At 40.8% G+C, this 14,298-nt stretch overlaps 1 protein-coding gene across 2 annotated transcripts in view; it reads right to left on the reverse strand.

Moving 5' to 3' along the window:
* Positions 1-14,048, reverse strand: part of A1CF (APOBEC1 complementation factor) — a 54,318-nt gene extending 40,270 nt beyond the window's left edge. For both annotated transcript variants that reach the window (XM_087702631.1, XM_087702630.1), the window contains exon 1: positions 13,935-14,048. The gene's annotated coding sequence lies outside the window, so the exon portion shown is untranslated. The remainder of the gene's footprint in view (positions 1-13,934) is intronic.
* Positions 14,049-14,298: the final 250 nt, after the last annotated feature.

Below are 14,298 nucleotides of genomic sequence, written 5' to 3' on the forward strand. Positions count from 1 at the left end.
CTTCTCCCCCTCCCTTTACTTCACTCTCCAAAATACTAGGAAGAGTTTCTTCTGATGTTCTTCCCATGCCTCTTTTTCTTTTGTAGGCTATGATACCTTTTGTGGTATCCTGGGAAATCATCAAAACCATAAAAAAAGCAAAAGTTTGAATATTTTGGACATGGGATGCGACACCCAGGAAAATACAGCATCCTTCACTTAATCCTTCAAGAAGAGATTGAAGGCAAATGAGGTCCAGGCAGAAGAAGAACATTATGGCTTCAAAATCTAAGGGACTGGTTTGGACAAAACCCAGTAGCACTTTTTCATGTGGCTGTTGATAAAAATAGGATTGCCAACATGATCGCCAACATCCGATGACAGATATGGCCGAAGAAGAAGAAGAAGAAGAAGAAGAAGAAGAAGAAGAAGAAGAGGAGGAGGAGGAGGAGGAGGAGGAGGAGGAGGAGGAGGAGGAGGAGAAGGAGAAGGAGAAGGAGAAGGAGAAGGAGAAGGAGAAGGAGAAGGAGAAGGAGAAGGAGAAGGAGAAGGAGAAGGAGAAGGAGAAGGAGAAGGAGAAGGAGAAGGAGAAGAAGAAGAAGAAGAAGAAGAAGAAGAATTTGAAGAATTTCAAAAAGCCAAGGAACCCAATGTATTATTGGTTTTTTGTGTGACAATCAAGAGAAGTGAAAGTTGGTCTTTGAAGAAACAAGCTAAGAAAGTAAATGGAAACTTTTGAACTTTGGTATTGAAGAAGACTCCTGAGAATACCACAGACAGCCAAGAAAACAAACGAACAGATACATTCAATAAATTAATCCAGATGACTTACAAAGGACCAGAATCAAATTATCATACTTTAGATAATCTAAATCAGATATTATGAGATGACCCAGCTCTCTAAAGCAGTGGTTCCCAAACTTGGCAACTTTAAGACTTGTGGACTTCAACTCCCTTCAGCTCTGCTGGCTGGAGAATTCTGGGAGTTGAAGTCCACAAGTCTTAAAGTTGCCAAGTTTGGGAACCACTGCTCTAAAGAAAGCAATAAGGCTGGGAATGATGAAAGAAAGAGAAGAAAGGAATAACCAGTTGTTGGACCTCAAGGATCATCTTCAAGATGTTTCTGTGGGGTTGATAAGAGTTGATGCTGCCTTTACGGCTCATCATCATCATCACCATCATCCATCACCATCATCATCAATCATCACCATCCAAATACTTATTTAGTACTTGAACATTTTGGCTACTCCATGCCAGGTTATAAAAATAGTTCCTAGCACAAAATTATTGGTCCAAAATGCTCTTTAGCAAAAATCTTCAAGTAGTAAATATTTCATATCAGCCAAAGAGACGTTCCTAGCTCAAATCAAGAGATTGATATTATGTACAAAAAGAGTCTTTTTGTACATAATATTATTAAAAAGTTTAAACAAAATAAAAACTAAAACAAACTGATATAAAGTAAGAAAAAGAAAAAAAATCAAAGAAAAAACAAAAAGTGCAAAAAAAAGTTGAAGGAAAAAGTAGAAAGGAAAGATAAAATATAAAAGAAGTAGCTTCTGATATTCTTTGCAGCAATTATAAGTATAAATTATCTTTTAACTTCTCTCTCTCTCTCTCTCTCTCACTCTCTCTCTCACTCTCTCTCTCTCTCTTGTTACAATATATTTCTAATTATGAATAAGAGATTGATATTTGTCTTAATAGCTGATAGTTTGAACTTTATCAGATTTCCCACTTCCTTTTATTCTTCTTCATTCCATTCAATATGAAATATTTATAAATAGAAGAATTGGCACTAGGCACCCGGCAGCAATGTTGAAAAATCCTAGTTATTCAACACGTATGCAAAGCCAGAAATTTAGAAGGGATTTCTTATTGAAGATGACTTTCAGAATTCTGTCCAAGGCTAAATTATCAAGCATACAGTATCATATTATGAGTGGGAAGATCAAAGGATTCAGCCACTGATGAATGGATTCAAAAGCATTCCTTTCTTAATATTTTCCATTCTTTATCTAATATTATCTAATATTCCTAATAATCCGTATTCCTTAATAATCTCCCACAGCACGCCGGTGGATTTTGAATGTTTAACAAACATTAAATAAAAGCTAATGGATATTTTCTGAATAATACTGAAAGAAATCATCACGAATGGAGAGGGGGGGAAATCAAATCATTGTTGGATAAACCACTTCTGTAATAATTCATACTGCTGAAGAAAAATACTGAAATCTCGTCCTGCATAAAAAAAGCGTGGTACTATAAACCCAAAGGGAAAGCAGAAGCTACTCAGAGCACTGAATATATCACTAGGGAATGAGATTTGATCAAGCCACTTGAAAGCATAGAGTGTCTTTATTTGCCCCATTGCTGTAATATATATAAAAAATCTCTTTCCTCAGCTTGAAAACTCTCGTGAGGACCTCTCCCTTCATCTATTTCCAAACAGAAAGGCAATATTTTTATTGCAAAATTGAATTTGGATCAGTTACCAGGACCAGAAATGTACTCTTCCAAGCTTTCAGACTGGAGTCCATCCTCAGGGAATTTCTCTACTGGAATACGTGATTTGGGCTGTTCTGTGAGTCGTGTTTATGTGGTGCCTTCCTATTGGCTGATGGGTGTGTTGATGGCTGGTGATTGGCTGTTGTTTCCTCGTGTGGCCAACCACTGGCTCCAAAGTATTTGATAAACTGGTGGTAATTCAGCACTCCTGTTAATTGACAAAGGGTCCGTTTCTTGGACTTCAATCACATCCCTGGCTATCTTTGTGCCTGCAATACTACAACGCTATTTCGTAGTGCTTTACAACCCCTCTCTAAGTGGTTTACAGAGTCAGCATACCGGTACTTCCCCCTAACAATCGGGACCCTCATTTTACTGACCTCCGAAGGATCAGAGGCTGAGTCAACCTTGAGCTGGTGAGAGTGGAGCTGCTGGCAGTCGGCAGAATTAGCCTGCAATACTGCATTCTAACTGCTGCGCCACCATGGTTCTTGATAGTATGGACTAAATCTTCTTTTTATTGAGGTCTTGACTTTTCAGTGATCAACAAAACAGTATCTTTCCCACAGAAGTTGATTCATGCTTTATGAATAACAGAACAACAGAGTTGGAAGGGACCTTGGAACTCTTCTAGTCCACGGGTCCTCAACCTGCAATCTGTGGACCGGTCCACGGCATGCCAGAAACCAGTCCACTCAAACAACCGAAGCTCCATCCATCAGATTCAGGCAGCACACAAAACCACATCACCTCTGGTCTGTGGAAAAACATCTCTCCATGGAACTGGTCCCTGGTGCCCAAGAAGTTGAGGAGTGCTGTCTAAACTCCTGTTCAAGCAGGAGACAAAAACCTTTTTGTCGTTGCGTGCTAAAAGTGCACGCACGCACGAACAATAGCACACACGTGCACCCTCATCAGAGGTGGGTTCCTATCAGTTCGCACCTATTCGGTAGAACCGGTTCGTCAAATCTACCGAACCGGTTAGAAGAGGTTCCACCAGTGGACCCGGAAAGCAGGCCACACCTACAGAAGAGGTTCCAAAATTTTTTGAAACCCACCACTGGCAAGGATCTTGTAACTTGACAGCTTTAAGACTTGCATGCTTCAATGCCAGAGTTTCTGAATAGCTACTTGGACCGACCTAAGTGCTAATTCATAATTTCATATCCGGTCACATGGGCGGCAAGCCACTCCCACAAAGGAGGCCACACCCACAGAGTAGGTTCCAACAATTTTTGAAACCCACCACTGACCCTCATCCATAATGCGATGCGTGTGCGAGAACCCCCCATGCCCCACCCCCCTGCGTATGCATGCATGAGCCCCCCCATGCTCTCCCCACCCCTGCGCACATGACCCACCACACCCCATTTGGGGCACAACACCCCCATCCTCCCCCTGCCTCTGCACATTTGTGAGCATCTCCTACACGCGCCCTGTCCCTGCGCATGCACTGCAGAGATCCAAAAATTAGCTGGACAATGGAAGGTGCGCACGCATGCACAGAGGGGCTGAGCTGGGGTGACAGCTTGTGTGCCTGCAGAGAGGACTCTGTGTGCCATCTGTGGGATGGGTGCCATAGGTTCGCCATCATGGCACGATTCCATCCTGGGCAAATGGCTGCCTAATCCCTTCTTAAACATCTGTTTCTTTTTCCAGTTGTATTGCAAAATATTTCCTAGCATGCGCACGATAGTAATTTCAAGTCTACAGAGTCTAATGTAGGCTTTACACAATGCTGCCCATAGCTTGTGCTGTCCCTTCCCTGGCATCAACCTGACAGTTGACTTTTCAGATGTGATGCAACTTTTACCTGCTTTTGCAATGAGAATTGCGACTTCTGAATGTAGTTTTCACCCCTTCTCCAACCTTGGCCATAAAAGCTATTGTTTTCCAACTTAGCTCTTATTCAGAAAGCGGGGGTGGGGGCGGGGAGGAGGAAGCCTCTTTTGATTTATTGATTAGTACACTGGTTTGAAAATGCTGCAAAAGGGCATGGTGGCATTTCTCTAAGCATAGAATGTGTAGAAGGTACTATAAGCAGTGAATGGAAGAAGCTGAGATCAATGTAGAGATATTCTAGACTGTGATTGTCAAAAAGTTATACCATGTATGGTCTCTGGGAAGTTGGGGGGGAGGGAAGGGAGGTGGGGATCTAGGGGGAGGGGGGAGGGGGGAAACATAATATGTGTTAAACTTTAAGGTACATGATTGCACTTGTATACTGTGGCTTTTTAATGTTAGTCTTAAAACAGAACAAACCGAATATATTGGAAGGTAATAGAAGTATACCGAAGGGAGGAGCTGAGTGAAAGAAGAAGGAGGGTGGAGAGAGTGAGAGAGAGGAGGAGGAGAAGGAAGGGAGGGAATGGATTAAGAGAGGGAGTGATAGGGTTAGGGTTAGATAGAGGGGGAGGGGAAGTAGGTGTAGAGGGGTATGTGAGAAGGAAGAATGAAAGTTGGAGGGGGTTGAAAGAGGGTATATGGTGGGTCAAGGTGGTATATTCGGTTTGTATTGTAGGGGACACTTTCTATATAAGTGAGGGTTGTGGTTATTACTCAATGTTATATGCCCTGGTTATGCACAGTAAACATGTGATTGTATAGAATGAAACGGAAATAAAAATATTATGCCAAAAAAAAAAAAAAAAGCAGAGAATGGGTTTCCAACCTGACGAACCCCTGTTTTTAAATATTCAGCGTTGTATTTACTTTGGAAAGTGTTCGTGAAAGAGCATATTTGGCCTCACCATTGATCATTGCATTTCGCACCTGTTCACTATTGCGTTCAGCCTCACCTGAGCAGAACACCTGTCTGCCATTCATTAAAGGAAACCACACAACCACTGATTTTTATTTTTAGGTTTCTGGTCTAAAAGGATATTATGATGTCCATCCCTTTCCTCTAAATTGCCAAGTGGAGAAAGAAGGAGAAATGAACAACTGTCCTGATACTATTTGTCTCAAAATTCTCAAGTTATTTTTCTGAGGCCATCTTCTTAATCATTTTTAATCTGTATGCCATTTTTATAACCACTGTCCACTAAAATAGACACATTTATCTTTAAACACCTGAAACCTAGATTTTTATTCTTTCACAAGTCCGTCCTGCTTTGATTAATTTGAATCAATAGATGAGGTGCTTACAAATTTTATCTACTCATGCTGTAAGGTAGGTTTCAGTAATTCCTTTAAAGGGGACAAATGTTTAATTTAAAAAAAAAATAGACCAGAACCACTGTGCTTATTTATTTCATCATTGGCAGGATTAATAATTGGCTATCTGCACACATTTTAAAAATAGGCATGTATCTGCTTCCACGTATTCCAAATTGAGATATACAAGGTGCTGGTTATCACCTTTAAAGCCCTACATGGCCTAGGACCCGGATATCTGCGAGACCGTCTTCTGCCGCATACCTCCCAACGGCCGATAAGATCACACAGGGTGGGCATTCTCCAAGTGCCGTCAACCAGATAATGTCGGCTGGCGGCTCCTCGGGGGAGGTCTTTCTCTGTAGCTGCTCCGACACTATGGAATGAACTACCCCCAGGGATCCGGATCCTTCCCACTCTCATGGCCTTCCGAAAGGCTACCAAAACCTGGCTTTTCCGGCAGGCCTGGGGCTGTTGACCTCATGAATGAGGTCCAGCCCTGCCTAGACTGAGTGCATGAAGTGATCTTTTTAATCTGTTTTTCTCTGTTTTTTTAATTCTATATTTTTTTTTAAAAAAAATGTATTTCTGTAAGCCGCCCGGAGTCCTTCGGGATTGGGCGGCCTATAAATTTATTAAATACTTAAATACGTTCACTAGAAAACTTGCTCTTCCTAGTCAAGGTGAATTCAGTCAGTTTCCAAATTGCTGACTTGATTCCTGAACCAAATTAGATAGTTGAGGCTCATGTTTGATAATGAGTGATCAATGAACTTTGCTTTCTGCTCCATGGTGGGTTTTTTCTGCACCTTCCTCCCCCACAAAACTAAGCAAGGCAGAGCTGAGAGAACCGAGCCGAGGTGGCGCAGTGGTTAGGGCTTCTGAACATTGCAAGGAATGGAATGGCAGTCCCACAAAATCTACACATTTTTGGAGACAAACTAATAGGCTGTAGGATTATATCCTTACTGTCAGATTGTAGAAGACTGTAGGGAAAAGGTATCTTTGCTTCTAACATGTGGAGAGGGATCTCAGTTCATTATCCGCTATCAGAATACCGCAAAGATCTTATTTCTCAATTCTATTCTGGCACGAAACTATCAGTACCATTTCAAAAAGAAAATAACTATATTTAAGTTTGCATCTTATTTCCATTCCCAATCAAAAAGCGGTGTCAAAGCGTAGGCTTTCAATACTAAGTCCTTTGATCTAGTCTTTTAAATCTTCCTTTCAAATATAGTTTTGATGTAGACATAAACACTTTATAGAAAACAAGATTTTTTAAAAAAAGAAGTAGAATAGAAAGAGTCTCTGGGAAGCCATTCAATTTCGTTTGCTAAAAAATGACTATGTTTTAAACAGCAGTGGGAAATCAGATAATCTTGAGCAATAAGTCTGAATGACATTGCAAATTTAGCATTTTTTGGATCAGCAAGAGAAAGAGGCGCCTTATAGACTCTCTTCAATCCTCTGAAGAATAATATTCCCTAAATCCGATAGCGGGAGCCTTTTTTAATGAACAAACAACAACTCAACATCTTATAAAAACTGTCTTTTCAAACAGAGTAGTATTTCCCCATTTCGACAGATTTAAGATGTGTGAGCGCCAACTCTGGGGATTTGCTGTTTGGGGAATTCTGGGAGTTGAAGTCCACATATCTTAAAGCTGCCTAGGCTGAGAAATACTGAAATAGAGAGAAAGGCTAATTTTTCATGCTGTATATTTCTATGTAGGACTCCGATCTTGGCTCGCTTTGAACGGCTCCAATCTTGGCACGCTACTTGAAGGAAATAAACCCTTCAAAGGTCTATATTGCCAGATTTAATTAGTTTTTTCTATATACATTATTTTAATATATATATTTGAGAGCCAGTTTGGTGTATTGGTTAAGGCACCAGGCTGGAAAAATACTGCAAATGCCAGTCTCAGCTTAGCCATGCCAGCAGCTGGCTCAGGAACTCACCCCACAGGATTGTTGCTGTGCAGAAAATAGGAGGGAGATGTGTTGGATATGTTCATCACCCTGAGTTCTTTGGAAAAATAATAGAAGGTGAAGTACAGATTAATAGGACGCGGTGGCTCAGTGGCTAAGATGCTGAGCTTGTCGATCAGAAAGGTCGGCGGTTCAGCTGTTCGAATCCCTAGTGCCGCGTAACGGAGTGAGCTCCTGTTACTTGTCCCAGCTTCTGCCAACCTAGCTGTTCGAAAGCACGTAAAAATGCAAGTAGAAAAATATGTGGCATGACAAAACCGCGGTCCACTAAAGCGCGCCCGATTAAAGCGCGTCGCTGACGTCATCAGCAGCGTGACAACAGCGACCGCGGAGAAAAAAGGGCACTTTAAAAAGCGCTTTGAAAGCAAGCCGATTCACGTTAAGGTAAGGGTTAGGTTTAGGGTTAGGGTTAGGTTAAGGGTTAGGGTTAGGTTTAGGGTTAGGTTAAGCGTTAGGGTTAGGTTTAGGGTTAGGTTAAGGGTTAGCGTTAGGTTTAGCGTTAGGTTAAGGGTTAGGTTTAGGGTTAGGTTTAGGGTTGGGTTAAGGGTTAGGTTTAGGGGTTAATTTTAGCTTTAGCGCTCACAGCGTGCTTTTTTCGTTGCGCTGTGATGACGTCAGGTACGCGGTTTTGTCGAGCGCGCTTTAGTCGACCGCGGTTTTGTGGTGGTACCGAAAAATAGGGGCCACCTTTGGTGGGAAGGTAATAGCGTTCTGTGCACTTTCGGTGTTTAGTCATGCCAGCCACATGGAGACATCTTCAGAGAGCACTGGTTCTCCGGCTTTGAAACGGAGATGCGCACCGCCCCCTAGAGCCAGAAACGACTAGCACGCATGTGCGGGAGAGCCTTTACCTTTACCTTACAGATTAATTATTTAAATATTAAGTGCTATTTAATGTACGGCTTTCACAACATGATATGTTCTTTTGTGGAGGACTGTTTCACGCAGTTCTTCAATTCTTGACTTAAAGAGAATGGGGTATAGTTGTTTATGTGGCTTATTTGCTTATTTTTATCTTGCCCTTTCTCTATGAAGCTTAGATATCTTCTCCCTTCCATATAAAGTCTAAAGTAAATTTCAAGACTGCAAGCAGACTGGCCCTTTTTGATCTATAACCACCCCTCTGTTGAGCACAGTGTTATGTACCAATATGAAACACTGTCCAAAATAAAAAATTGAAAATGATGCCTCTTAAATTCTGCGTTATTTAGATATTCAATTAGTTCTGAACTTACGTTTTGTTGCTTGGAAACCACTTGAAGTTACAATGGAGCCCCAAAGGTACTTATGACCTGGTTCCAAAGTTTAGATAGCTGTTCCCTATGGTCACTTGACTGCATTTTGGGTGCTCAGCAATTTAGCAATAGCAATAGCAATAGCAGTTAGACTTATATACCGCTTCATAGGGCTTTCAGCCCTCTATAAGCGGTTTACAGAGTCAGCATATCGCCCCCAACAATCCAGGTCCTCATTTTACCCACCTCGGAAGGATGGAAGGCTGAGTCAACCTTGAGCCGGTGAGATTTGAACAGCCGAACTGCAGAACTAGCAGTCAGCTGAAGTAGCCTGAAGTACTGCACTCTAACCACTGCGCCACCTCGGCTCTAGGTGTTTAATTTACAACATTTTAAGCACTAAAACTAGTGCTTACTTTTGGTTTTTGGCAAAAAAAGGCCTCATAGTGAACAATGGGGCTTGTTTAATGGCCACCACAAAAAGAAATAATTGTCAACTCGCATCTGTCGGAACCTTGACAATAATAATATCAGGTTGGCCATGTAATAACCTGTTTTACGACCATCATGGCTTATGACTGTCATCAATGGGCTCCATTTTGGTTACAAGTTGAAAACTACCAGTAGTTCCTTCTAATGGGCAGTGGGTAGATTTTCTTGACAGTAACAGGAAGAAGTTTTTTTAAGGACATTGTTGAAGTAATTGTGGACATAACAGAGTTTTCTTATTGTTCTTTTCTTGTAAAATAATTATGCTGCGATAATTAGAGCCGAGGTGGCACAGTGGTTAGGGTGCAGCACTGCAGGCTACTTCAGCTGACTGTTATCTGCAGTTCGGCGGTTCAAATCTCCCCGGCTCAAGGTTGACTCAGCCTTCCATCCTTCCGAGGATGGGTGAAATGAAGGACCCAGACTGTGGGGGGCGATTTGCTGACTCAATTTGCTAAAAATCTGTAAACCGCTTAGAGAGGGCTGAAAGCCCTATGAAGCGGTATATAGGTCTAATAAATAAATAAATAAATAAATAAATAAATAAATAAACAAATAAACAAATAAACAAATAAACAAATAAACAAATAAATAAATAAATAAATAAATATTGTGCAATAATAGGACCCATATGCCAAATAAATCAATAAATCAATAAATCAATAAATCAATAAATAAATAAAGAGCCGAGATGGCGCAGTGGTTAGGGTGCAGTACTGCAGGCCACTTCAGCTGACTGTTATCTGCAGTTCAGTGGTTCTAATCTCACCGGCTCAAGGTTGACTCAGCCTTCCATCCTTCCGAGGTGGGTGAAATGAGGACTCAGACTGTGGGGGCGATATGCTGACTCTGTAAACCGCTTAGAGAGGGCTGAAAGCCCTATGAAGCGGTATATAGGTCTAATAAATAAATAAATAAATAAATAAATAAATAAATAAATAAATAAATAAATAAATAAATAAATAAATAAATAAATAAATAAATAAATAAATAAATAAATAAATAAATATTGTGCAATAATAGGACCCATATGCCAAATAAATAAATAAATAAATAAATAAATAAATAAATAAATAAATAAATAAATAAATAAAGAGCCGAGGTGGCGCAGTGGTTAGGGTGCAGTACTGCAGGCCACTTCAGCTGACTGTTATCTGCAGTTCAGTGGTTCTAATCTCACCGGCTCAAGGTTGACTCAGCCTTCCATCCTTCCGAGGTGGGTGAAATGAGGACTCAGACTGTGGGGGCGATAGGCTGACTCTGTAAACTGCTTAGAGAGGGCTGAAAGCCCTAGGAAGCGGTATATAAGTCTAACTGCTATTGCTATTGCTATTGCTATTGCTATTGCTATTGCTAAATAAATAAATAAATAAATAAATAAATAAATAAATACAATAATAGGAAATATTTAAATATATATTTTATTTACTCTAACATCCTGATCCCTGAAATTCTTACCTAGGAGCATTTAACTGAGGAGCCGAGGTGGCGCAGTGGTTAAATGCAGCACTGCAGGCTACTTCAGCTGACTGCAGTTCTGCAGTTTGGCTGTTCAAATCTCACCGGCTCAGGGTTGACTCAGCCTTCCATCCTTCCGAGGTGGGTAAAATGAGGACCCGGATTGTTGTTGGGGGCAATATGCTGACTCTGTAAACCGCTTAGAGAGGGCTGAAAGCCCTAGGAAGCGGTATATAAGTCTAACTGCTAACTGCTAACTGGTGAACAACGCATTCTAATTCTGATTGCTACTTCTAGCTTTCCACCACTTTGTTGAGAGTGTTTACAATATTCACTTTCATACACTAAGTAAGTCTATCTTCACCCCCTTCCCCCCCCCTGACATCCCACTGCCATCTTCGCCGGCACATTTGTCTTCCTCTTCATTGCAAAGAAGAAGAAAAAACCTGGAATTCCTTAATCTGATGGAAAGGCAGCTTGCCACTGGATTACTTTCCCACCATCTGTGCCTTGCCTTCTGGGGTTAGCAGCCCTCTCTTGAAGCTTAGTTACTGTTTACATGAAGATAAGAAAAAAAATGATGTTTGTCTTTTGTGGATCAATAGAGCAACTCACTGGAAAATACTGCGTTACCAGAGACACCTAAAACAAAGCCATATTTCAACGGTAAGCCCTGTATTTGAAAACAACACGGAATTACGGAATGAAGAGCAAAGAATACTACAGTTTACAGTTCCAGGCACGTTGAGTTTCATGCAACGTTCTTTTCAAAAGGGCCAAAATATCAATTTTTTAAAAAATGAACTCAAAGCAGCAACCAACAGCTGTTTTTTTAAAGGGCTAAGCTTGACATGGTAAATGAGTTTGATGGTAATATTATAATACCCGGAGGAGAGCCTTCTCGGTGGCTGCTCCGACCCTCTGGAACGAACTCCCCGTGGAGATTCGAACCCTCACCACCCTCCAGACCTTCCCCGTAGCCCTTAAGTCCTGGCTGTCCCGACAGGCCTGGGGCTAAAGACTTCAACCCCACTCGAATAGTATGACTGTTGTGCTTTTTAATGATGTATTGTCTTCATGTTTGTAAACTGTTTGTCCTTCCCTCCCCCTGAATTGTGAGCCGCCCTGAGTCCCCTCAGGGAAAAGGGCGGCATACAAATAAAGTATCTATCTATCTATCTATCTATCTATCTATCTATCTATCTATCTATCTATCTATCTATCTATCTATCTATCTATCTATCCAAGGTGGCGCAGTGGTTAAATGCAGCACTGCAGGCTACTGCTAGATCAGCAGTTCAGCGGTTCAAATCTCACCGGCTCAGGGTTGACTCAGCCTTCCATCCTTCCGAGGTGGATAAAATGAGGACCCAGATTGTTGGGGGCAATATGCTGACTCTGTAAACTGCTTAGAGAGGGCTGAAAGCCCTATGAAGCGGTATATAAGTCTAGCTGCTATTGCTATTGCTATCTATCTATCTATCTATCTATCTATCATCTATCTATCTATCTATCATGAAATGTAGATGAGCTGAGACAAGAAACAATCCATAGTATATAAAGCAACGTTAATACAAAATATATGAATTCTTTCACCACATTCTCACATACAAATATATAGCAAGTACATCAGAGGTGGGTTGCACCCAATTCGGCCTGGATCGGGAGAACCGGTAGTAGTGGCGGTGGGAGGCTCCACCCACCCTCCCCAATGCTTCTGCGCGTGCACAGAAGCATTGTGCGCAAGAGCGCCCAAGCGCACCCAAATAGGTAGTAAAAAATTTGGTAACCCACCACTGAAGTACATGCAATTATTATTGCAATGGTTCTGCCAAATTGTGTAAATATTTTATTGCCTCTTAATCCTTACCCTCAAACACAAACAGGATAATACCAATGTTAAAAAGTGACTTTTTCTCATTTGGTAGAAAATTATAATTTATTTAAAATGGTTTTGGTTGAACAATGACATGAATTTATGGTTCATTTCCATGATCTGCCTGCTATAATTCTCCCAGGAATATGAAGCATTCGTATTTTGGAAGAGTGTTATCTTACATAGAAACAACACACTACGAATAGGCTATCTCAGTTTGGGTGTAAGTGTGCACAGTGTAAACTCTGCTATTGTGCCACTGAGAACCCTGGAAAGTTGGGTTGTACAGTATATTGGGTGGAGAAGCTCCATGAATAGAGAAAAGTTCTATGTGGACAGTGTTAAGAACAAGGATAAGGAGGGAATCTACAAAGTTTACTGTCTTCCATTTTCTCACATACAAAATTTCATATTTTAAAAATGAAGGAGGAGAACACCAGTACAGATACATTGGTTGCTATTGATCTACTTTACATTAAATACCGACATGTAGATTATTTAATGTGCACCCTTTTTATCTCATTGTTATTACCGTTCAGTGACACTTGGCTAAGTATTTCAAAATCTCTGTTGATCCCCTCCTTCAAAAAAATCTATCTGTGCAAAACGATCTAAACCCAAACTTCTATTTGAAAACATATATGTACTGAAATGAAAAGCTGTTTTGTAAAGGAAAAATGAAGACGTGTATAATGATTAGCCACAGCAAGTTGTGCTTCAGCAAATCTAAAATTAATTGTCAGAAGGGGAACAACTAGAACGTTTCTTTTTAAAAGCCTGCTTTAAATAAATGAAAGCAATATATTGTTTCATTTCTGTTTGCATAAACCTGTCATAAATGTTTCGTTCTGCTGATAGAAAGGTAGAAATGCAACAAGCCAACTAGTTAAATAGCAAAAAAGGTAGCTATCTACTAACTGAATCCCATGACTCTCTCAGCAACTACCCTCCTTGAAAACAAGATTGAATTGCCTGTGATACTAACTTTACGGAACAATACATGGGGAAATTCCCATTTCAGTTGTGGCTGATAATAACCTTAGGAGCTACAGACTCCAAAAGTTGGATTTTGACGTTTGAAAGCTTTCTAGCTCAGAAAACACTAATATTAAAATCTTCTTTACAGATTCTAGTAACAGACAGAACAACCCATTGATCAACTCAAATGCTATATACCTATTACTGACCTTCCCCCCCCCCACCGCAGTCTATGGTGGAAAATTGCATAGATCATACCTGAGCAATTTCAGAGCACCACCACCTGGAAAAGTTCTCCTTGATTATGGCAAACTTGCAACGTGTCACTCTGGTTATTCTCTAATCATTATATCAAGCTCCAAAGGTTGGTTTACAGTTCTGTAAGTTAAACTTTAACTGGCCTATCTCTCTTCTCTGTGCAGCCCTTTGACCAGATAGCTAGGTCACTGCTGCTCATTCTCTACAAAATCTGTTTACAAAACCCGCAAGTCACAAGTCAATAGTGGAGCTAAATAAATGTCTATGACAGTGTTTCTCAACCTTGGCTACTTGAAGATGTCTGGACTTCAACTCCCAGAATTCCCCAGCCAGCGAATGCTGGCTGGGGAATTCTGGGAGTTGA

The sequence above is a fragment of the Thamnophis sirtalis genome, unplaced genomic scaffold (genome assembly GCF_051295495.1).
Source record: "Thamnophis sirtalis isolate CommonGarterSnake01/CBP01778 unplaced genomic scaffold, rThaSir2_p1.2 scaffold_15, whole genome shotgun sequence".
Taxonomy (NCBI): domain Eukaryota; kingdom Metazoa; phylum Chordata; class Lepidosauria; order Squamata; family Natricidae; genus Thamnophis; species Thamnophis sirtalis.